The sequence below is a fragment of the Tamandua tetradactyla genome, chromosome 7, assembly GCF_023851605.1.
Source record: "Tamandua tetradactyla isolate mTamTet1 chromosome 7, mTamTet1.pri, whole genome shotgun sequence".
Lineage (NCBI taxonomy): Eukaryota > Metazoa > Chordata > Mammalia > Pilosa > Myrmecophagidae > Tamandua > Tamandua tetradactyla.
In genome coordinates, this window is record NC_135333.1 from 4,191,118 (window position 1) to 4,215,747 (window position 24,630).

Below are 24,630 nucleotides of genomic sequence, written 5' to 3' on the forward strand. Positions count from 1 at the left end.
GGTATTTCTCCAATTTCCTTCATGTTTATAATCTAATGTGATACGCATTTAGGGCATTTTAATGAAGAAGGAGAGTAACTATAAGGGGAGCCTTTGCTGTAAGAGAACAAGACTTTTTAAGACAGAAGTTTTCATGACAAGGGCATTTGTTAACCAGAACCCATGCAGTCTTCCTGCCTTAGTGTCATGAATGCCAAAGAAAGGGACTTGAAAGGGCAAAGAGCTTCAATTCTCTCCCCTCTGCATTTGTAGTCTGCATGAAGCATTTTTTGATCAAGTTGCTCTTGATCGAACAACTACACCAAAAAACCTCCCAGTAATAGGATTATATGCTCATCAGTCTATGGACCAGTTTATGAAGGCATCCCAGGCCTAGCATCACCAAAGATCCCTCCTAATCCTTGAGGAGGGAGTGGTTGCCCAAAGGCATTTGACGCATCAAAATTGCCAGGAAAGTTAAATGAAGGCCTACTGTTGGCCTCCTTTGATCCTACGGTCAGGAAGATATCTCTTTACCTCCTGCACTTACTCATTCCTGCACCAGGCGTTCCTGTCCCAGGGATTCCCACACTGGGCATTTCTACACTGGGCATCCCCATCCCAGGGATTCCTGCACTAGACATTCCTGCACCGGGCATTCCTGTCCCAGGGATTCCCACATTGGGCATCCCATCCCAGGGATTCCTGCACTAGACATTCCTGCACCGGGCATTCCTGTCCCAGGGATTCCCACATTGGGCATTCCTGTACTAGGCATTCATGTCCCAGGGATTCCCGCATTGGGCATCCCATCCCAGGGATTCTTGCACTAGACATTCCTGCACCAGGCGTTCCTGTCCCAGGGATTCCCACATTGGGCATTTCTACACTGGGCATCCCCATCCCAGGGATTCCTGCACTAGACATTCCTGCACCAGGCGTTCCTGTCCCAGGGATTCCCACATTGGGCATTTCTACACTGGGCATCCCCATCCCAGGGATTCCTGCACTAGACATTCCTGCACCGGGCATTCCTGTCCCAGGGATTCCCGCATTGGGCATCCCATCCCAGGGATTCCTGCACTAGTCATTCCTGCACCGGGCATTCCTGTCCCAGGGATTCCCGCATTGGGATCCCCATCCCAGGGATTCCTGCACTAGTCATTCCTGCACCGGGCATTCCTGTCCCAGGGATTCCCGCATTGGGATCCCCATCCCAGGGATTCCTGCACTAGTCATTCCTGCACCGGGCATTCCTGTCCCAGGGATTCCCGCATTGGGATCCCCATCCCAGGGATTCCTGCACTAGTCATTCCTGCACCGGGCATTCCTGTCCCAGGGATTCCCGCATTGGGATCCCCATCCCAGGGATTCCTGCACTAGTCATTCCTGCACCGGGCATTCCTGTCCCAGGGATTCCCGCATTGGGATCCCCATCCCAGGGATTACTGCACTAGACATTCCTGCACCGGGCATTCCTGTCCCAGGGATTCCCACATTGGGCATTTCTACACTGGGCATCCCCATCCCAGGGATTCCTGCACTAGACATTCCTGCACCAGGCGTTCCTGTCCCAGGGATTCCCACATTGGGCATTTCTACACTGGGCATCCCCATCCCAGGGATTCCTGCACTAGACATTCCTGCACCGGGCATTCCTGTCCCAGGGATTCCCGCATTGGGATCCCCATCCCAGGGATTCCTGCACTAGTCATTCCTGCACCGGGCATTCCTGTCCCAGGGATTCCCGCATTGGGATCCCCATCCCAGGGATTCCTGCACTAGTCATTCCTGCACCGGGCATTCCTGTCCCAGGGATTCCCACACGGGGCATTCCCACATTGGGGCATTCCCACACGGGGCATTCCCACACGGGGCATTCCCACATGGGGCATTCCCATACCACGTATTACTACACTGAGCATCCCTGTACCTGCATTCTCTCGTTGGGTATCCCCACACTGGAGATCCTTGCCCTGGGCAGTCCTACACTGAGCATCCCCACATCAGGCACTCCTGGAACTGGAGGATTACCTGGCACAGGCATCTTTAACCCCTTTGGAAAGGGGGGATTTTTCTCAGTCTCTCTCATGTCTTCTAGGGTAACTGTATGAGTAAAAGCCTCTCTCCTGTTAAGTTTTTTTTATAATATAAGCATTCAGACTTATGTGCATCATCTTCACTTTTGAACTGAACCAATGCCTGTCCTAGACCCTGCCTGTTGTTATCAACAAGAACATGTACAGCAGTTTCATCCACTGGGATTCCCTCTAGAAGCCAGAGAACATCCGTCTTTGTAAAGCTGAATGGATTATTTGTTATGTGGGCACAGACTTTGGAGAGTTGATATCCCTGTCTAGATTTAATAAGATTTTCCTCTAATCATGTTGATTTCTGTGATTTTTTTTAACCACATCAATCTTTTCCAGCATACCTTCTTTAGTAATTGGGTGAACTTGAATAAAGCGATTGCCCATGTGTTGGTTATGACAGCACAAAGCAGCCTTGTAGTCAGCCTCGTTCCTTAAAGCCTCCACGAGTTGCTTTCACATTGGTTCCATACGTTCTATTAATACTGTCTTCCACAATATCTAATATTTTAAAAAATCAATGATATGTTTGTTTTCTACTTTGAACAGTAGCCCTTTCAAATAAACACACAAATCAGCCTCATGTGATCTTGACTTTGACCTTTTCTGCCAATAGGGCAATTTTGACCTGGGAAGTGTGTGAAGAGGGAGATGGGTTTGTTCAGAAAGTCCATATTTTGCTTAAAAGTGATATGGTCTCCAGCAGCTACCCACTGTCTCTCTGTGGCAGGGTTAACTTGCACATAGCATCGAATCATCAGCATTCTGTTTCATTTCAAAGCTTCGAATGTATCTTGAAAGGAGAGAGACTTAACCAATCCATTCCCATTATTTTCATCTGCATGATCCTTCAAAAAAGCACTGCATCAACACAGAACCCATGAAAAAAAATACTGTCATCATTTCCCATTGCAGTAAAGATCATTGATGCATACTGCCATAAAGATCATCAGGGTTGATGGAAAGTGGCTTCACACTGCTTTGAAAGTTCATTAGGACAGGAGTAACAGGATTCAAGGCCCCCAGAAACATAGGGTTCAGGTTAGCTTCATACTCACTGGCTCTCCAAAGCCATTCATTCCAGCAGGTAGAGGCAGCACAGGTGGGTTCAAGGGCCGCATGTCCGACATGGGTGCAACAGGGTCATAGGTGGCACAGAAGGGACTGGAGGGGTTGGGGACACAGGAGACATTGTAGGTACTGGAGGAGGAACTTGTATTGGGGGAATGGATGGAATTTGTGGCAAAGACAGCATCACTGGGATTGAGAAATTGGTGGTGGCGGGATTGTATTTGTTGGAGAAGTTGTGCCAGCAGTGGTTGAGCTAAATGTCGGACTCCCAAAAGAAGCCCCCATACTTGGAGGGGTCGTTCCTATGCTGGCTGTTGAAGAATGTGTGTTTTTCTTGCTTTCATGAGCAGAATTGGCAGCAGAACGTACACTGGGTGAAGACTTATTAAAGTTAGGTACTTTGTAGGTAAGTTTCCTTTGCCACTCATTCCTGAGCTGGGTTGAGGCTCTGATTTATTAGCATTTGCTCGTGGTCTAAGTTGGCAGTTTCAAAATGCCTTCAACTCAGTTCAATCATATTCTGCATTTCCATTTCACTACTCAACAGTAGTGTTACTTTTGACCCTTTAATTGCTCCAACTGTAAGCATGATACCAAGCTATACGTTTTCATCAGTGACGAAAACAAGAACCTCCCCCAGTTCACCCTCTACAGTATCCACTCCCCCGTCAGGAAGGTCAGTCCTGAGAAGAGGTGGCAAATGTCCATGGTCCCTGCCACAGTTGGGAGACCGTGCAAAAGGCTGACCACAGCATGCTACGCTGAAATCACGCACACCTGATGAAACAAGAGATGTATTTCCTTAACAAGAAGTAGAGGCCAAGTCAATCCAATGGGTAACTTATTAAAACCAACTTTTAGACAGGGAGAGCTGTGCAGTGCCCACCCCCCACCCCCTCCACAAACACCTCTGCCCCGCGGCTGACAGCCCCAGCCCAAACTACTACCTGGAGCTCAAGGCAGCCTCCAGCTCCTTTGCCATTTCACAAAAATACATTCATTGTCTACGGCACTGAATATGGTTGAAGTCTGCAGAAGTCAGACCTACCAGGTGATATCTAACATGTATTCAGGAATCATTTCTCCAGTGCCCTCTCAAGAGGCCCAGGGCAAACCCTGCAGGGATAATATTGGTTGGGATCCAGAAGTGAAATGTGGTTGCCCAGAGTCAAAAGAGCCAGCGGACGAGTACCAGCTGTCTCCTCGTAGGTGGAAAAAGTCAAAACTGAAGAAAATGAACTGGTCTCAAGGACAGAATAAGGAGTAAAAGCTCAAAAAGTTCAGAATCAAGTACCTTCAGAAACATAGTGAGAAATAGGAAAGAAGTGAGAAGGTTCACAGTTACTTTTAAGGGAATTGGTATATCTTGGGCTTGCTCTTACCTGATTTCCACTTGCTGTATGCAAGTGTGCTTTAGGGCCTCGTTTAATCCTTTGCTGCCTCTGTGCCACCTGACTGAAGACAATAGGAGGATTTCGGGCAGAAAGCCACAATTAAGGAAGAGTGAGGACAGAAGGAAGTCCTAGTTTCTTTAGGTGGGAAGGTGCTGGCCTGATCCCAAAGTCAGAGTCTTAAGTGATGGGATGAGAATCAGGAGGGAGAAAAAGGTGGCATTGTAGGAGTGCTGGAGAAAAACTGGAATTGAGCAGTGGGAGTGTCAGAGATGTAGCTGAGACTTGAATCCAGTGGCAGTAATATGTGAAGAGAAATTGATATTTGAACTGCATTTGGAAAGATAACTGGGATTGTGTGGTTAAGGACATTGAAGGCAAAGGAAATAGCCTAGGAAAAGGCATAATAAGTAATTTTAAAAAGCATGTATAGTTAATAGACGACTATTATAATATTCTTCAATCACTTGTAGCAAATGTACCACACTAATGCAAATGTTTATAATAAGGGGGTAGGAGGATATATGTGAACTTGGTTTTTGTGTAAACCTACAACTGCTCTAATAATTTTTTTTTTTTTTTTTTTTGGCATGGGCAGGCTCTGGGAATCAAACCCGGGTCTCCGGTGCGGCAGGCGAGAACTCTGTCACTGAGCCACCGATGCACTGCCCTCTAATAATTTTTTTAAAAGACATGTTATATCCAGAAATTATAGTAGCTCTGTGGCACTATAATGTGGGGTCTTTGGAGGATTTATGAGATCTGAAGAATGAGGATTTGTACCTCATACTCTGATTCTATCACAAAATCAAAGACACCTTGATAGACTCATAACTCCGGGCATGGGTTCTATGAGCAATGCGAAGGTGAAAGTTGGATATAGTCGGTTACCCTTGGAAAAAAATTCTGAAATTGCCCATAAAATCTACTTAATAGTTGTGCTGGTTTGAAAGGATATATGTCTCCTAGAAAAGCATGTTTTAATCAAAATCCCATTTCATAAAGGTAGAATAATCCCTATTCAATATTGTATGTTTGAAACTGTAATCAGATCATCTCCCTGGAGATGTGATTAGTCAAGAGTGGTTGTTAAACTGGATTAGATGACAACATGTCTCTACCCATTTGGGTGGGTCTTGATAAGTTTCTGGAGTCCTATAAAAGAGGAAGCATTTTGGAGAAAGGAGATTCGGAGAGAGCAGAGCAGAATGACATAGCCACAAGAAGCAGAGTCCACCAGCCAGGGACCTTTGGAGATGAAGAAGGAAAACGCCTCCTGGGGAGCTTCATGAAACAGGAAGCCAGGAGAAGAAGCTAGCAGATGATGCTGTGTTTGCCATGTGCCCTTCCAAATGAGAGAGGAACCCTGACTGTGTTCACCATGTGCCTTCTCACTGGAGAGAGAAACCCTGAAATTCATCAGCCTTCTCGAACCAAGGTGTCTTTCCCTGGATGCCTTTGATTGGACATTTCTATAGACTTGTTGTAATTGGGACATTTTCTCTACCTTAGAACTGTTAACTAGCAACTTATTAAATTCCCCTTTTTTAAAAACCATTCCATTTCTGTTATATTGCGTTCCAGCAGCTAGTAAGCTAGAACAATAGCCATCCTGCCTTACAGTAAATTCAATACAAAAAGGTTTTCCTCAGATACTGGAAGAAATCCATGTTTTTGCAATTGAACACAAAGTGAAGTGATAGGTTTGCATTTATGTTCATCAAAAGACACCATTAAGAGGGGAAAAGAGGAAACCCAAAAAAGGTCTTGTATCCAGAATATATAGAGGACCAGTACAAATAAATAAGAAAAAGACAGACCATTTCATTTTTTAATCATCCAAAGTGTACAATCAGTGGTACGCAGTGTCATCATACAGTTTCATCATCACACTTGATTTTTGAACATTTTCATTACTCAAAAAAAAAAGAATAAAAGTAAAAGTAAAAAGAAGACCCAAAACTTCCATCCTCTCTATCCCTCACTATTATTTGCTTATTTTTTGTTTTTTTTTTTCCTCAATCATATGTCCACGCATTGGATAAAGTGAGTATCAGTCACAAGGTTTTCACAATCACATGAACACACCTTAAGAGCTCTGTCGTTATTCAGTCATCTTCAAGAATCAAGGTTATTGGATTACAGTTCAACAATTTTAGGCATTTCCCTCTAGCTACTCCAATACACCAAAAACTAAAAAGGGATATCCATATACTGCATAAGAATAACCCCCAGAATGACCTTTTGACTCTACTTGAAATCTCTCAGCCACTGAAACTTTATTTTGCCTCATTTATCTTCTCCCTTTTGCTCAAGAGGTCTTTCTCAATCCCACAATGCCAGGGCCTAGCTCATCCCCGGTAGTCCTGTCCCATGTTGCCAGAGAGATTTACACCCCTGGGAGTCATGTTCCATGTAGGGGGGTGGGCAGTGAGTTCACCTGCCGAGTTGGTTTAGAGAGAGAGGCTACATCTAAGCAACAAAAGAGGTTCTCTGGGGGGTGACTCTTAAGTACCTTCTCTATAGGAATAAGTTTCATAAGGGCCAGCCCCAAGATTGAGGGCCTGGCCCATCAAATTGGCAATCCCCAATGCTTGCAAGAATATCAGGTTTTCACCACGTGAAGAAGTTTAATATTTCCACTTTTTTTCCCCTCAAGTGGACTTTGCAAATACTTTTTAATCTTCTGCCCAGATTACTTGGGGATGTTCCAGGACATCATACCAACCTGTACAAACAAACAAACATCTCACTACCTATTCAAGATTCCATGTAATTATGGTGTTCAAGTTAGCTGACCATACTAGTTAAATTAGATAGTGTGCAGCTGAAAATATACATTTTGCACCAAATAAACTTCTCTTCCTTTGGTCTCACACAGAAGTTGAAGTTTTTAAATACAGTCAATATCATCCTTTACCCTTTAGTCTGATTTATCGTAGTCCTACCCAGATCAGCTTCATTCATAGCTCTACTTGAAGTCTGATCACTTTTTCAGTTTTTAAAGGTTGCTGGATGGATAATGCCAACTTTCGTAGCAGCAGAATTCTAGTTCTGAGTCCCAGGTGTCATACAATTACCCGAAATTCCAGGTGACAACCAGGTTATACACAAGGAACTCAGCATCTCAGAATTTAGAAATAACAGTTACAACTCAGGAATTGATGTGACTGCTAACAATCTAGGAGCCTTTACAGTAGGCCTTTACCTGATAACCCATGTGCTCGAATTCAATTCTCAGAGTTTGTCCATATTACTGAGGCATTATAATATTTGTCTTTTTGTTTCTGGCTTATTTCACTCAACATACTGTTCTCAAGGTTCATTCACCTCGTTGCGTGCCTCACAACTTCATTCCTTCTTACAGCTACCCAACAGTCCATTGTAAATATGCACCACTGTTCCCCCTTCATTTCTTTAATCAATATATCCTTATGTCACCTCCATCCATTGCAAATCACGAACTCTGTCACTATAAACTCCAGTATGCCATTGTCCATTCCTGTCCCCACTCTCAGTTCTTCCAAGTATGCACCTAACTGTGGGGTTACAGGATCATATGGCAACCCCTCCCCTAGTCTCCTGTGGAGCCATCACACTGCCCTCCAGAGGAGCCGCATCACTCTACTTCCCTACCATTAAGTGACCAGGTACATCTCTGCACATTTTCTCCAGCACTTGTATCTCTCTGTTCATTTTTAAACAGTTTTATTTACACATCATACAATCCAACCTAAGTAAAAAAAATCACTGCTTCTCAGTATAATCCTATAACCATGCCTTTGGCGCCATGTTCTGAAAGAGGGCATTTCCATTTCTTCCACAAAGAAATCCCATGCCACTCCTCTGTATCCCCCTTTCCCAATTAATGACATTTAGTTTGGGCACATTGCTTTTCTTACATTCTGTAGAAACATATTACAATATTACTGTGAACTATAGACCCCATTTTGCGTTGACTGTGTTTTTTCCCATATACCATCCCATTTTTAACACCTTGCAATGTTGACATTCATTTGTTCTCTCATGCAAAAAACATTCTTACATTTGTGCGTTTAATCATCCTCATTGTTCACTCTAACCATCACTAAGTTATGCAATCCCCGTCTTTATCCTCTGTCTTTCCTTCTGGTATCACACATGCCCCCAGCCCTCCTCCCTCAACCATTCTCATACTCAGCTTCGTTCAGTGTACTTACATTATTGTGCTACCAGCAGATAGTATTGTGCTATCCATTTCTGGATCTTTACACGCAGTCCTGATGCACTCTGTACTCCTTCAGCATCAAATGCCCAATCTCTACCCCATTTCTGTCACCTGGTAACCTGTGTTCTTAATTTTAACTTTCAAAGTTCCTTCATTAATGTTAGTTCATATTACTGAGATCAAACAGTATTTGTCCTTTTGTTTCTGGGTAATTTCACACAGCATAGCGTCCTCAAGGTTCATCCACACTGTTGCATGTTCATGGACTTCTTTTCTGTCCTATACTGTGAAACAGTCTATTGTATGTATATGCCACAGCTTGTCTAGCCACTCATCCTTTGATGAACATTTGGGCTGTTTCCATCTTTTGGCAATCATGAGTAATACCACTATAAACACTGGTGTGCAAATATCCATTTGCGTCCTTGCCTTCAGTTCCTCTGAATATATATATCTAGTATTGGGATTGGTGGACATACACCATTTCTATACTCAGCTTCCTAAGGAACCACCAAACTGTGATCCAGGCATTTGCACCGTTCTACATTCCCACCGATGGTGGATGAGTGTACCTCTTTCTCCGCACGTTCTCCAGCCCTTGTTGTTTTCTGGGGTTTTTTGATAATGGCCATTCTAGTAGGTATGCGATGACATCTGATTGTGGTTTTGATTTGCATTTCCCTAATAGCCAGTGAGGTTGAGCATCTTTTCATATGTTTTTGAGGCATTTTTATTTCCTCTTCTGGAAAGTATCTGTCCGTGTCCTTTGCCCATTTTTAAATTGGGTTGTTTGTCTTTTTGTTGTTGAATTGTAGAATCTTTTTATGTATTCTAGATATTAAATCCTCATCTGAAATGTGCTTTCCAAATATTGCCTCCCATTGTGTAGGCTGCCTTTTTACTTTCCTGACAAATTTCTTTGATGCACAAAAGTGTTTAATTTTGATGGGATGACTTTTTTTATCTCTTTTATTTTATTGCTCATGGTTTGGGTGTAAGGTCTAGGAAATTACATCCTTTCACAAGATTTCTAAGATATTCCCCTACATTGATTCTAAAAGTTTTTATGGTCTTAGCCCTAACATTTAGGTTTTCAGTCTTTGATCTATTTTGAGTTAATTTTTTATAAGGTGTGAGATAGAGGTCCTCTTTCATGCTTATGTATATGGATATCCAGCTCTCCAAACACCATTTATTGAAGAGGCTGCTCTATCCCAGTTGAGTTGGCTTGACTGCCTTATTAAAGATCAATTGTCCATAGATGAAAGGGTCTATTTCTGAATACTCAATTCAATTCCTTTAAAAAGTATATCTGTCTTTATGCCAGTACCATGCTCTTTTGACCATTGTAGCTTTATAATATGCTTTAAAGTCAGGTAGTATGAGACCTCCCACTTCATTCCTCTTTCTTAAGATATTTTTGGGTATTTGGGGCAACCTGCCCTTCCAAATAAATTTGGTTATTGAGTTTTCTGTGTTTGCAAAGTATGTTGTTGGGATTTTAATTGATACTGCATTGAATCTACAAGTCAATTTGGGTAAAATTGGCATGTTAACTATATTTAGTCTTCTAATCCATGAACACAGAATGTCCTTTCTTTTCTTTAGGTCTTCTTTGCTTTCTTTTAACATTTTCTTGTACTTTTCTGTGTATGGGTCTTCTGTGGCCTTGATTAAACTTATTCCTAAATATTTGATTCTTTTGTTTGCTATTGTAAATGGAATTTTTTCTTAATTTCCTCATCAGAATGTTCTGTCAATAATGTATAGTCATGCTACTGATTTGGGGGTGTTGATCTTTAACCCTGTCACTTTGCTGTACTCATTTATTAGCTCTAGTAGCTTTGCTGTAGATGTTTTTGGATTTTCAACATATAGTATCATATCCTCTGCACACAGTGAAAATTTAACTTCTTCCTTTCCACTCTGTATGCATTTTATTTCTTTTTCTTGTCTAATTGCTCTACTTGAACTTCCAGCACAATATAGAATAACAGTGGTCACAGTGGGCACCCTTCTCTTTTTCTTGGTCTTAGAGGGAAAGCTTTCAGTCTTTCCCCATTAAGAATGATGTTAACTGTGAGTTTTTCATATATTCCATTTGTCATGTTGAGGAACTTCCTTTCTATCCTATCCTTTGAAATGTTTTCATTGAGAAAGGATTTTAAATTCTGTCAAATGCCTTTTCCTAAAGGCATATGCAAGCTGTTTACCAAAAAAAGGATTTCCACATGGCCAATAAACATGAGAAGGTGCTCAAATGCATTGGTCGTCAGAGAAATACAAATAGAAACCACAATTATGCCATCCTCCACCACAGTGGTTACAATTTAAAAGAAATAACAATAGGCTGAAAAATGTAAAAATATCAAATGCATAAGAATCAATTTAATAAGAGATGTAAAATTTCTCAATGAAAATTTGTTACAAAATATAGCTAAAAGAAATTAAAGAAGAATTAAGTAAGTAGAAAGACGTACTATGCGTATGGCTTGGGAGACTCGATAATAAGATGTCAATTCCCCAAAACTGATGCATAAAATCAATGGGATATCAATCAAAATCCTTAAGAGGCACTTTTTGAACAGAAATTGACAAATTTTAAATTTTGTATGAAAATGCAAAAAAAACAAACAAAACTAGACTACCCAAAACAATCTTTAAGAAGAACAAATTTAGATAACTGTACTATCAGATTCCAAAAATTATAGAGCTACAGTAATTAAGAGTGTTGTACTGGTGTTAAGATACACAAATAGATCAATGGTAAAGAAGACAGAGTTCATAACTACACCAACACCTACAGTCACTTGATTCTTGATGAAGACACCAATTTCTTGTAGTGTGGGGAAGATGGGTTTCTCAGTAAATAATACTGAAACAACTGAATGTTTGTAAAACCTAAAAATTAAAACTTGACCTATACTTCTCACCATAAACAAAAATTAATTATAGATGAAACATGGCCTAAATGTAAAAGCTAAAACTGTAAACTTCTAGAAGAAAATGTAGGAAAACATCCTATTTTAGTTTCTGTGGTTGCTGAGGTAAATGGCATGCAATAGTTAGCTTAAACAGAGAGAATTATTAGCTCGCAGTTTTGAGGTGAGGACAAGTCCAAGTTGAGGGGTCAACAGGCGATTCTTTCTCCCTGAAGATGGTGGTGTTCTGTGCTGGCTGCTGGTGATCCTTGTTCCTTGTCACCTCTGTCATAGAGCCATGTACATGGTGGCCGCTGCTGGCCTCTCCCTTCTCTTCCGGTTCTGTTGATCTTCATCTTCTCACTTGCCATGGCTTTCTCTCTGTCTGTATTTCATTCTGCTTATAAAGGACTCCCGTAGGAGGATCAGGACCCCTCCTGACTCAGTTGGGCGATACTTTAAGCGAACAAACCTCATCAAAATGTCCTACTTGCAATCCGTACATACCCACAGGCATGGATTGAGTTTAAGAACATGTTTTTTTCTTGGGTACATTGCTCCAAACCCCTTCATTTCCTTGTTGACTTTAGATACTATTCTTGGGACACAAAAAGTACTAAATACAAAAGAAAAAAATTATAAATTGGCGCAAAATACAATTTTTTCAAATATAAAAACTTGAAAAGATACCTCTTAACAAGGCAAACCACAAACTGGAAGAAAATATTTACAATACATACATCAGATAAAGAGCTTATCCAGAATACATAGGTAATGTTTTCAAATTAACAATAAAAGTTTAAACAACCTATTTTTTTAATGGATTAAAGACTTAAGCATTTCATAAAAAGAATTCTGTAAATGCCAGTAAGGATATTAAAAATTGTTAAACATCTTTGCTACCAGGAAAATGCATATTAAAATCACACCTTATACCAGCATAAACCCAAACAATATTTTAAGTTAAGTAAGAGTCTCAACACCAAGTGTTGTCAAGCATGCAGAGCAAATTGTACTCTCATATACTGATGGTAAGGGTGTAAATTGGTACAGTCACTTTGTGAAAAATGTTTCGCATATCATTAAAGTTGAATATGCTCATACCAGCCAACCCAGCAATTCCACTCCTAAGTATAATCCTATGGAAATACAGGCACATTTGAGCCAAAAAAGAAACATGTACATGATGCATTACTTATAACATCTGAAACATAGAAGCAACCCAAATGTTTAGCAATGAGCAAATGAGTAGGCAGATCATGGTGTATTCATACCTGGGAATGCAATATGACATGAAAATGAAAAAGCTACCGTCAACTAAAACAACATGGGAAACCTCATATACATAAAAACATACTGTACAATTTCATGTTTATAAAGTTCAAAAATAGGTAAAACCAACCTATGGAATTAGAAGTCAGGGTATTGGTTAACTTTAGGATGAAGGAGGCAATAGAGATGAGGAGAAACATGAGAGGGACTCCTGAGGTACCAGTGATGTCCAGTTACTTGTTGTGTATGCTTATGATTTGTCATTTTTCTAGATGCATGTTATACTTGAATAAAGTTTATTGAAAAGTCATTATCTTTCCCTTAGTTTTTTATGGAATATAGAAAATAGTTAACTAGTTGTTTGGATGTCTCTGTTTTTGTTTCTTCACAGCGAAAGGTCGTAGAAGGACTGTCCCGCTGCTATTGCTTCTTCCACCCGTCTGAGTCCAAACACACCCACCCAGTTCTCCTCCTCCCCAACCCTGGCTCAGCAGGAGCTATTGTCTCACTTGACATCCTCAGGGTATTTATGCGCACTGTGTTGCTGAATAACTTAAGCCAAGGTCAGAAGTAAACTAGGGTTAAAGACCATGACTTCCGTACATCTGCTTAAGTACACAGTTGGAGAGAGAAAGGAAGAGATCCTACAACTCTCAGAATCTGTGGTAGGGGGACAAATCATGTACTAACCAGAATGTGTAACAGATTCACTGATGCCACCCACCCCATGTCTTCCTCCTGATTGGAGAGAGGAGTCTGGAAGGGAAGAGCTTTTAATAGACCTCCGAACTAGAAAGCATTTGGCAGGTGGCTGTGTTCTCAAGAGCTAGGCGCTTATTAGTTAGCCCAATTTAGAACAGATCACTCGTCTCTTTTTATAAAGAACTGTTGTTGCTCAGTAAATAATAAGTAATAATAATAAGGTTCCCTTGTGAAAACAAAGTGTTTGTTTATTCTAGACTCTGTATAAACTGGGGGGAGTCGGGTGGAGGAGAGGCTGTACAGTTCTTTTCCCTAGAAGCAGCTGAGACATGGAACATTACTAGACATTGCCTAAACACAGAGGTCAGAATGGAAACAATAGGAGAAGGTTTGCACTCTAGAGCATGAACTTATTTTCACTAGCAAGGTGAAAGTCAGATAGGATGGCTTAGGCAATAAAATTCTCTTTCAGGTAGAAACACCCAATGGAAAATAGAAAGCTTTAGTTACCATCTGTATAGTGTGCGTGAGTGTTTGAAACTCTTTACTGGTCACAAAATTAATCCATGCCTCAGAAAGAAAATGTAAAGGAGATAGACAAGCAAAAAGAAAAATAAAGGACTGTGATTGCCACCCCCACTTCTCAGAGATGGATAGCCACTCTTTATTTCCTCAACGTATTTTCCTGTTTCCATAAACTTCTTTTAAAAGGGTTCCTTTTGTACATCCTGTCTTTTCATTGCTTTACTCACTGAAAATTATGTTTTAAACATTTACCTGCATTATAGAATATCCAGCTTCAACACTGATTGTAGTTGTTACCTAATAAATTGCTAATTTAACCTAACATCCTTTTGTTAATATTCAGGTGGTTTAAAATATTTCATTATGTGGTAAGCAATGCATGATGAGCATTGGTTTAGATCCATAATTATCTTCCTAAAATAATTTCCTGAAGTGTAATTGTTAAAATTAAGAGTATGCAAAATTTCAGGAATTTGACATACATGGACAGAGGTGTTAATTCCAACCAGCAGTGCATGAGACATGCTCACTTCTTCGCACTCTTGACAACACTGTGTATTAACATTTCATCTCATCTTTGCTACATGATTGGACAGAAGAAACGTGTATTGTGATTTAAGTTTTTATTTATTTTCGGTTGAAACTTGTCCGTGTTTTTTTACCATATTTTTCATTTATGAATTGACTTTTCAAATATATTGCCCATTTTTATAGTGGTGTTAATTTTTTTAATGTTGATGTGCTGGAGCTCTTTGTATATTAAAAATTGTCTCCTCTGTGGCAAAAGTTATTTTCTCTTTCACACTTGTCTGAGTTGCACTTACAGTGTTTTATAATTTCAAACTAAGGTAGCATACTTAGAAATGTCCTTCCTGTACCAATACTACATGAATAATCAATTATATTTACTTTACTAATTTTATACTTTTATTTTTTATGTTACATATTTTAAATATTCTTTTAAAATTTCTAGCATTAGCTTACAACTATTGAGTGCTGACTCTGTGCCGGGCACTGTTTTGCAGTGCTTTACATATACTAACTCATTTAATCCTCATAACTACTCTATGAAGTAGGTTACTATTACTGTGCCACTTTTGTTGAGGAAACTGTGGCACAGAGTTGTTGAGTACCTTGTCTAGTGTCCAAAGCTAGTGAATTATGATGCCTGAATTTTAATGTAGTAAGATGACTTCTCATTATGACCTCTCCTTCAATTTATTATTTTTTGGAGGGGATATCTTTTCAAAGAATTATGGCAACTTTCTTTTCCATTTACTTAAAACTGACCCACAAACAGCTGGAATAATTTGAGAAAGAAAAACATATTTTTAAGAGAATTAAAGCCCCAAGATCTATTCCACAACAAAAAAACAATATAAGTTCTTAAGTGACCCACACAAGTGAAATGCCACTTAAATTCCTAAGACACCTTTCCTTTGATTTGTGTTTAAAAGTGTCTAGAGACCCAAGTGAAGATTATCTACACTGCTGAGGATTGAGGTTCACCCCTGGGAAATCTGCAGAGTCCCTGACTCTTCATAATCAAATTCTCTGCAGCAGATGAACAACAGAGAAATTCCACCTGGGAATTAGTGCTAAAGGTATCACATTAGCAGCCTGGTTTATCCATATTTTTCCATTTCCTACAACAGGGTCTCAACATTAACCCTGCTAATCAAAGTTGACTATAGGAAAAGCAAAGCATGCATTTGAACAATGACATCAGGCATTTTAGTCATTGATAATTTTAATCAAGGTACCACGTTGAGAGCAGGGTAGTGGTTGCAACCCCTCTTCCAGTGAGCCATTCATCCCTTCTAATGAGTAGTACTAAAACTAGTGCCTTAATTATCCTTTCTCTGAAATGCCTTTGATTTTGTGGATCCAGAGAAGATTCTAGGCAATTCATGTAATGAACACCTGCTAAGAACAAAGCACTCACTAATAATCTTCGGGAGCTACAGGCAGAAGACTCTTCAGCCCAGTGGAAGACAGAGTTGGAGGTGTGCCCAGATGATCCTTCTTCAGAGAGACTGTGATGACCATGGCAAGTGAGGTATAACCAAAATGGCCCTTGATGCTTGGAGTATAGATAAGCAAAGGGGATGAGAATGACAAGATACATTGGCTTTTTCAGATCATAGGGAGCTTTGAATGCCAGAATAGAGAGTACTATCTTGTTTTAGCCTGCCAAAGCTGCCTGAGTGCAACACACCAGAGATGCATTGGCTCTTAATAAAAGGGGATTTATTTAGTTAAAAATGTATAATTCTTCAGAGGAAAGGCAGCTAACTTGCAACTGAGGTTCTTTCTTACATGGGAAGGCACAGGGCGATCTCTGCTGGTCTTCTCTCCAGGCCTCTGGGTTCCAGCAACTTTCCCCCAGGTGATTCCTTTCTGCATCTCCAAAGGTCTGGGCTGAGCTGCAAGCACTGAGATGAGATATCCTGAGCTACTTGGGCTGTGCTACGTGGAGCTCTCTCATTTAAGCTTCCAGTCAATTAAGTCAAAAGTCATTCATTGCAGCAGGCACGCCTCCTAGCCGACTGCAAATGTAATCAGCAACAGATGCGGTTCACATGTCATTGGCTCATGTCCACAGCAACAAAACTAGGCACCATCACCTGGCCAAGTTGACACCTGAGCCTAACTACCACATATGTGTTCTTTCATTTAACAGATATTTACTGAACATTCACACTACAGCAGGTACTGTTTTAGGCACCAGCGAGGTAGCAGTGAACATAATAGACCAAGGCCCTTCCATTATGATGTGTTCTTTCTAGTGAGGATGACAGCTGATGAATGAAAATGATTCAATATTAACTTATCAGTTGACACTAAGTGCCATGAAAAATAAAACAGGATAAAGGGATAGAGCTTCAGTCCTCAAACTGAACCCTGCCTGAACATTAAAATCATCAGAGGCTTTTTAAAAAATGATGCCCAGGCCCTTGTCTAAGAACAAGGGAGTTATAACCTCAGAGTGGTATTTTCTCATGTGCAGCCAGGGCAGAGAACCCTCAAGATGATGATGGTACCACTTAATTGGTCAGTCAGGGAAGGCCTCTGTATTGGGGTAGAGACCTAAATAAAAAGATCTCTAAAAGAATGTCTGAAAAGCTGAATCACCAGTACCTAGCTCAATCTTTGGTGCTTATTGGGCATGAAAAGGTGAGTGAGTGAGTGAACAAATGAATGGATTGCATTAGTATATGGAACAGTGTCAGGGAAGTTAGTTTGGAGAGGATTAAATTAATTGGGCAGCTGTGTCAGGGAACAGGACCATTCCCAGTTTCTGTGATTCACTAGGGCAATTCACAGGATTCAGTATATAGTCATACTCACAGCTAACCTTTATGATAGCAAAGGATACAAAGCAAAGTCAGCAAAAGGAAAAGGCTCAAGGGCGAAATCTGGAGGAAACCAGCTGTAAGCTTCCAAGCATCCTCTCCATCACGCACAGGACGTGCTTAATTCCTCCAGCACCTAGTTGTGATGGCACCTGTGAAGAGTTGTCTATCGAGGAAGCTGATTAGTTATTCAGAGTTTTTACTAAGGGCTGGTCATGTAGGGGGACCTTCTGCCTGGCACATATCCAAATTCCAGACTTCTAGAAGGAAAGCAGGTGTCCAGCACAAAACACCTTGTAGGGTGAGTGGTACTTATCATTTAGGAAAGGTGAGAACTCGCTCAAAATCTAAGTTCCCAGGCATCAACCAAGGGCCAATCTTGCAAGCAAAAATGTCTAAGGATGGCTGTCTTAGGTTTGCTAGGTTACCTCTTTTCTGCACAGTATCATTTATTTACCAAGAGCATCAGAGGTGGGACCAGAAAGGAGATAGAGATATAAGAGAATTTGGGCAACTGGCTAGATAGGGGATGTGACAGATTGTCTGGTTTTCAGAGATGTTTAAATGTCATTTCTTTAGGAAAGCATTCCCTGACACCCAAATATAGGTTAAACTTCTCCTTTATCACCCTCTGTCTTTTCTTCGATGGCTCACATCACAATTTGTAACTCACTAAACAGATAAACACAAATAATTGATTCCGGCCTCCCCAACTAGGTCATAAGAACTAAGGTTTATTCGCCACATAGGAAGCTTTCCTGCACAGTATAGCTGCTCAACAAATGTTTAGTATAGCTAATATCAGTGAATGGGCGAGGGATAGCAGGAAGAGGAACAGGCTTGGGGCAAGCATACGAGTTGCATTTTTGTGGTTCGGGCAGCATATCCGTATGCAGATGCAGGCCAGGTCATTGGACTCGGACCAGGTGTTACATGGGCTCTGGCTCCAAAGGTAGCCAGGACGAATTTCACAGACGAGTCCTCTAAGGCCTCTCCTCTCATGGACCTACCACTGGACCCATGTGTGTTGGTAAATGATTAAATAATGCAGATACCTTTAAGTGTTTGGTGTGTGAGCACTCATTCAGCATTCATCCAGCGAATATTTATTGAGAGCTTACTGCATTCCAAGTTTCGTGTTGTCTTCCTGGATCTACCAGAATGAATTAGCAGGCATGGTTCCAGCTTTAGGGGCTGTTAGCACAAGGACTGACACAGACAATCAAGGATCCATGTCATACAGTGCTGGATAAGCGATGCATGCGCAGGAGCCTGTTACATAATAGGTGCTCACTATATCTTGGCTGAACGCTTTTAAAGATTGTAATCTTTGGTAAAGCAGATATTTAATAGGTTGGTGAGGAAGAGGGGACTGCAAAGGAGATTGAGAAAGAGCAACCAGAGAGGTGGAAGCCAGGAGGGCAATTAAAAAAGCAACTGGGGGGGGGGGGGGGGCGGGCCACGGTGGCTCAGCAGGCAGGAATAGCTTGCCTGCGATGCCAGAGGACCCGGGTTCGATTCCCGGTGCCTGCCCATGTGAAAGAAAATAAAAAATAATAACTTGAGTAGAAAAAAAAGCAACGGGGAAGCCAAGAAGGCAGGAGGGTGAAGAATGTCAGGGGCCTCCAAGGGTGAATGAGATTAGTACCAAAAAAGCAGGCTTTGGCTTTAGCAATCCCCAGACAGTCAGTGAGCATGGGGAGCACACTTTGAGCTGGTGCTGGGGGCTGAAGCCAGTCTGCAGAAAGTTGTGGAATGGGTAGAGGTAAGGGTGTAGAGAGAACTAGTAAAACCTTCTCCTGAAGAACCTTGGCTAGAGAGTCAAGCAGCTGGGGGGTAAAGGAGGGAGAAGTTCATATATTTAAGGTGAGAAGGATACTAGTATATTAATACGCTGAAGGAAAATTTATAGAGGAGAACTGAAGATGTAGCTGAGATAGGAATTAATATTGTAGAGTTGCATCAAAGAAAGCAGGAGAAACCCATAATCAGTGAGTAGTCTTAACCAGCTTCTCCACCGAAGCTGGGGAGCAGGAAAAGCAGTATTGGATGCCTTTAAGTGTTTAGGTGGGGAAGAAACAAGAAGAGTTGCCATTTGATAGGCGAGGAAAATAAAGTTTGGGTAAGGTGAGGGGTGGAAGGTTTTCATTGGGATAGGGAAATGGTTGTTGTTATTTGCTATTTTCTCTTTAATGTGTAAAGAATGGAAGAGAGAGAGCTGATAAGAAGGTTGCAAACACTTTGAAGAAAGAGATCAAAGCATTTATTGCTTAGGTAAAAAAATTGAAAAAGTGAAAAATAGTAAAACCACAGTCTGTGTGCTCTGAAATCAGACCTGAAATTCAGCTTTGTCAAATATATCAAAAGAACTTTAAATTGAACCATAAAAAATGGACGTTTTTGTAGGTCAAAACAATTGAATATTAGCGATGTCACATGGATTGACTTATGTGATGCCTATCTTACAAGTTTATGGCAAGGAGTAAATGAAATAATGTTACCTGCTACCCCATATGCTTTTGTCACATTATATTCCTTTTCTACTTTTCCCTCTTGGTAATTATTGGATCCTTAGTTAATACTGGAAGTTATAGCCTTTTGAGAACTTTCCCCAACCTACCCTGGACACAGGTGAGAGGCGGAGTAGTTCTCTCAGGTGTTTTCCAGCAAAGGAAGAGTAAATATATACCAGCTCTGGACCAGCTCTGCTTCTTTCTAGCACCAAGAGAAGAGATGCCTAAGCCAAAGATTTGATTTATGTGATTTTAGAGGGACAAATTATACCAAAAGACACAGATTAAAGAAGATAATCTTCATTGCTGTTAAAGAAAAGTATAGCCACCATGCAAAAGTTTGACCTGCAGAGTCCAGTAGATCTAGCTGAACCATGATATTGCCTTAGTTTCCTCCTCTTTCTGTTGTCAGTAATGACAATTTCCTTAGTTTCCTGTGGGGGTTAAATAATGAATTTGGCAACTCATTACACTTCCTAAAGTGCCGATCATACAATGAGTACCGATAAATGGTATCTCTTAGATATGGCTGTTGTTGGCTTTGGTTTAGGTGAAATGGTCCTGAAGGCAGAGAGACTGAGGAAGACTGGGACCTCTCTATATTCCCATAACAACCCTATATGAGTCCCAAAGTGGCCATTTCTTCTAAATTGGTTTAAATGTTAGTGGTCACAAGACTAAATTCTATTACTGTATTACTACATGTAGTAGCAGATTCTTACTTTCTTGAAATTTTAGGAAAACTTTTTGAGAAATGTAATACGTAACCTCTAATATCTCTTCTGTGTCAGGCTTTTTAAATGTAGAAGGCTCAAATCAAGTCGGCGACAAGGCTGTCTATTCCAAAAAAGGGGCATTGTACATTTTTAAAAGCCCTTCAAATAAAGGCACTCTACGATAGTCTGTGGAAATGTAATATAGGATGCAATATGCAATATGATACCGTTTTTGTGTTATCACTTCCAGTCATTTTTTCCTGTTTTCAGTGAACGAAAGAGAATAGCATGATACTCTGATAGACTTGCAAGTTCTAATTAAATTTCTCTTCACTCCCACTGATCTGTTTCTCCTCATCCTTCCTAGAATTTTACGTCTCAATAAATCATACAAAATACCAAATAATAGGTGAGCACTCAAGAGGATGTACATTTAAAAAGTTCAGCTGTTAGAACCATGTGCTGCCTGGGCTTACTCATTCTTCCTTTGAACATATCTCTTTCAGGTTCAGGGCAATTTATAGAACTTTATCTAAGACACAAGAATAATAATATAATAATATTGGCCCTATATATTTCACAAATCTACCCTGATACATTTCACCTCAAAAAATTAATTTAGCCTCCAGTTGCCAAGGAGTCACCATTCTGTTGGGTTGACAAAACAATTTGCTGAACAGAAACCTCTATAAGAACCTTGGTGGGTGGACTGGAAAATCTCAAAGAGAGAAGAATGACGAGGGTTGTAGCAGGTAGTAATTGGACTAGACTAAGTTTATCCTGGAGCATTTTTACTCAAGGTGGCGATTTAACACACTCTTCAACAATAAATGGGTCAAAGAGGAAATTGCTAGAGAAATCAGTAGCTACCTGTAGACTAATGAAAACGAGAATACAACATATCAGAACTTATGGGATGCGTCAAAGGCTGTGTGTTGAGAGGGAAATGTATTGCCCTAATTGCCTATATTCCAAAACAAAAAAGGACAAAAATCGAGGACTTTACTGCTCACCTGGAGGAACTTGAGAAAGAACCGCAAACTAACCCCAAAGTGAATAGAAGAGAAATAAAGATTAAAGCAGAGTTAAATGAATGGGAGAACAAAAGTACAATAGAAAGAATCAATAAAACCAAAAGTTGGTTCTTTGAGAAAATCAATAAATGTAAGCCTAGTGATAGCAAAACCCTCACCTGCCCTACTTGCTGCTCTGTCCCCTATTGCCTGGCACTGACAGGTGCATAGTAGCCCCTCACTAGATATTTATTGAACAAAATAGAGGTAGATAGGATGCTCCTAGAAGACAGAGTAAATAAATGATTGCAATCTATTACTTGGTTCTCATGCCTATAAGGGGCTTAGTGAACGTCAGAACGGACACATTTATCAGTTCTGTCTTCCAGACTTCATTTGGGCATGAATTGCTTGTGGGGAGAGAAGGATAAATGAGCTTTAAAAACAAGGATGTTTGATCAGGGGAACTAATTAGCAGAATCTTGCCTTTGCACAGAAGCTTGGCCCTCAGTCTCAGAGGTTCTAGTGAGATGCTGTTCAGGAACAAAAAAGGGAACTCATCCCCCACAGGGCTGGAGAGCCTGGGGCAACAGGAGTAGACAGAAATGCTGCAAAGCAGCTGTTGTCCATCACAGACCTGGGGTTGGCTGTTGTCCATCACAGACCTGGGGTTGGCTGTTGTCCATCACAGACCTGGGGTTGGCTGTTGTCCATCACAGACCTGGGGTTGGCTGTTGTCCATCACAGACCTGGGGTTGGCTGTTGTCCATCACAGACCTGGGGTTGGCTGTTGTCTATCACAGACCTGGGTTGGGGGAAGCTTGAATTAGTGAAACTTCTGAAGGAAGGCTTTTGCATCCAGAGACAGACTGCTGGAAGTGGGCGTGGTTCTTGTACCAGGAAAGGAGTCCATTTTTAACCTGACAGGAATATTTACTGCCCAAGGAACATAGCTTGATTTGGGGAAGTAAGCCCAAGCTTCTGTGCCTTTGACAAAACTTTGATACCAGCTTTGAAAAGAAAGCACAAGGCCTCAGTATGTGGGATCCTGTGGTTGGAAGTCTTCGAAATACAATGTGGGCCAGAGTATTTGATGTGGCCCTTTTTTCACTGAGTCGGTCACCACATATTTATCACATTTTTATATATCAGACCTCATCATGATTGCATGTGGCCAAATTATCACTCTCATTAAAAGACCATTGTTATGTATGAGATATGGAGGAATCACCTATTCACGGGGGTCAGTGTTCAACAGCTCAGTGTAAGGTGGTCAAATCAGCATCCCTTCTATTTGGCAGCAGGAATGGATCCTGAGCACCGCAGGGAGAGTGATTGTGAAAGAGTGAGATTCAGCGCATGGGAGAGACGGCCCAGTACCCTCTGTAGCACATATCTATTCTCAAATGATGTTCTAATCATTTGATGATGTCATGAATTCAGAATTATCTTTGTAAAACTTCTCTGTCTCTCCCAGCACCCTGCACAGGAAACACAGAGGTGTTCAACAATGGCATGTTCAATGTTTGATAAGGTTGGGATAGGTGAGACTGCAGGGGAAAAGTCCTTTGATTCACAAAGGTAGGAGCAGATGCAATTGTGGATGGAAGGTGTGAACATCTCCAGTGCCTCAGTTAAATACAGAGCTCCTTGGAAGACAATGCCCTTATGCCTTCCCATGACAGGAAGATGGTTCTATTGTGTGGTTCTCTGCAGCATATCATTTTTACCTGATGACTTTTGTCACTGGATCCTCCAGGTATGAGCTTGTTTGTTTGTTGTTTGTCTTTAGGTGGGTGTTTATGGTCTCCATATGGTTCAGGCATGTATTTTTACTTAGAAGTGAATCAGCTGGGTAACTGTTCCCAATCTTGCAGTTCTTCTAGCAGTTCAATACAGAATTTTTCTATAATTAGCTTTTTAATCACTTAATAATTATTTATTAAGATTCTTTGCTACACTTTGGGGATATAGAGGTGAATAAATCACAGATTACATGATGGTTAACTTCACGCATCAATTTGTCAACGTTATGGTGGTCCACTTGTTTGGTCAGGCAAATGCTGACCTCCTCGTTACTGTGAGGATATTTAGTGGACCTAAATCCTTGGTCAATGGATTGCATCTGATGGGGATTGAACTGTGTACCCCAGTTTGGACATGGTCTTGGTCCCCATTTTAGAGGGTGTGGACCCACTGTAAATAAGATCTCTTCCGGATGTTACTTCAGTTAAGGTGTGGCCCATCTGAATAAGGTTGGGCTTTGATCCAGGTCTCTGGAGTCCTTTAGAGTAAAAGTCAGACAGAGAAGCATGATGAGCTGCCAGAATCTGGAAGTCAACAGTTGAAGACCGTTGAAGGTTTGGTTAATTCTTCACGTTCGCTCTCCTCTCACTACTCCAGAGCTGGGAGCAGCAGTCTGTGCTCCTCACCATTTGGACTCTGACTCTGTCTTCATTAAGAGACACTGTTCAACATGTTCTTCTTGAGATTGAGCTGTATGTATGTACAGAGTCACACACTGTAAGGAGAACGGAGGCGAATGGCACACCACATCTAGAGAAGCCCTGCAGGAGAGGAGGATTTTGTGCCTAGTATATTAGCCTGGGAACTTGGAAGATTTTGTTCTGAGATCAAGTGTCACCTGGTTTCCATTTTAAGAACGTCCCTCTGGCACTTTGTAAAGCGTAGACGGTAGTTTGACAAAAATGAAAGCAGGGAGACCCGTCAGGGGGTTATTGTAATAACATGAAAGAGATCTCATGGTAGCGTGGATGGTAGCAGTGCAAGTAGAGCAATGAATGGATTGAAAATATTTTTGGAGGTGGATTGGATAGGATGTGTTAATAACCTATATTTTAGTTTTCTAGGTAG

The 24,630-nt window shown here is 41.0% G+C and overlaps 1 pseudogene; it reads right to left on the reverse strand.

Annotated features, from left to right (window-relative positions):
• Positions 1-353: 353 nt before the first annotated feature.
• LOC143690358 (RNA-binding protein 12-like) lies at positions 354-16,207 on the reverse strand (annotated as a pseudogene).
• Between the last annotated feature and the right edge of the window lie 8,423 nt (positions 16,208-24,630).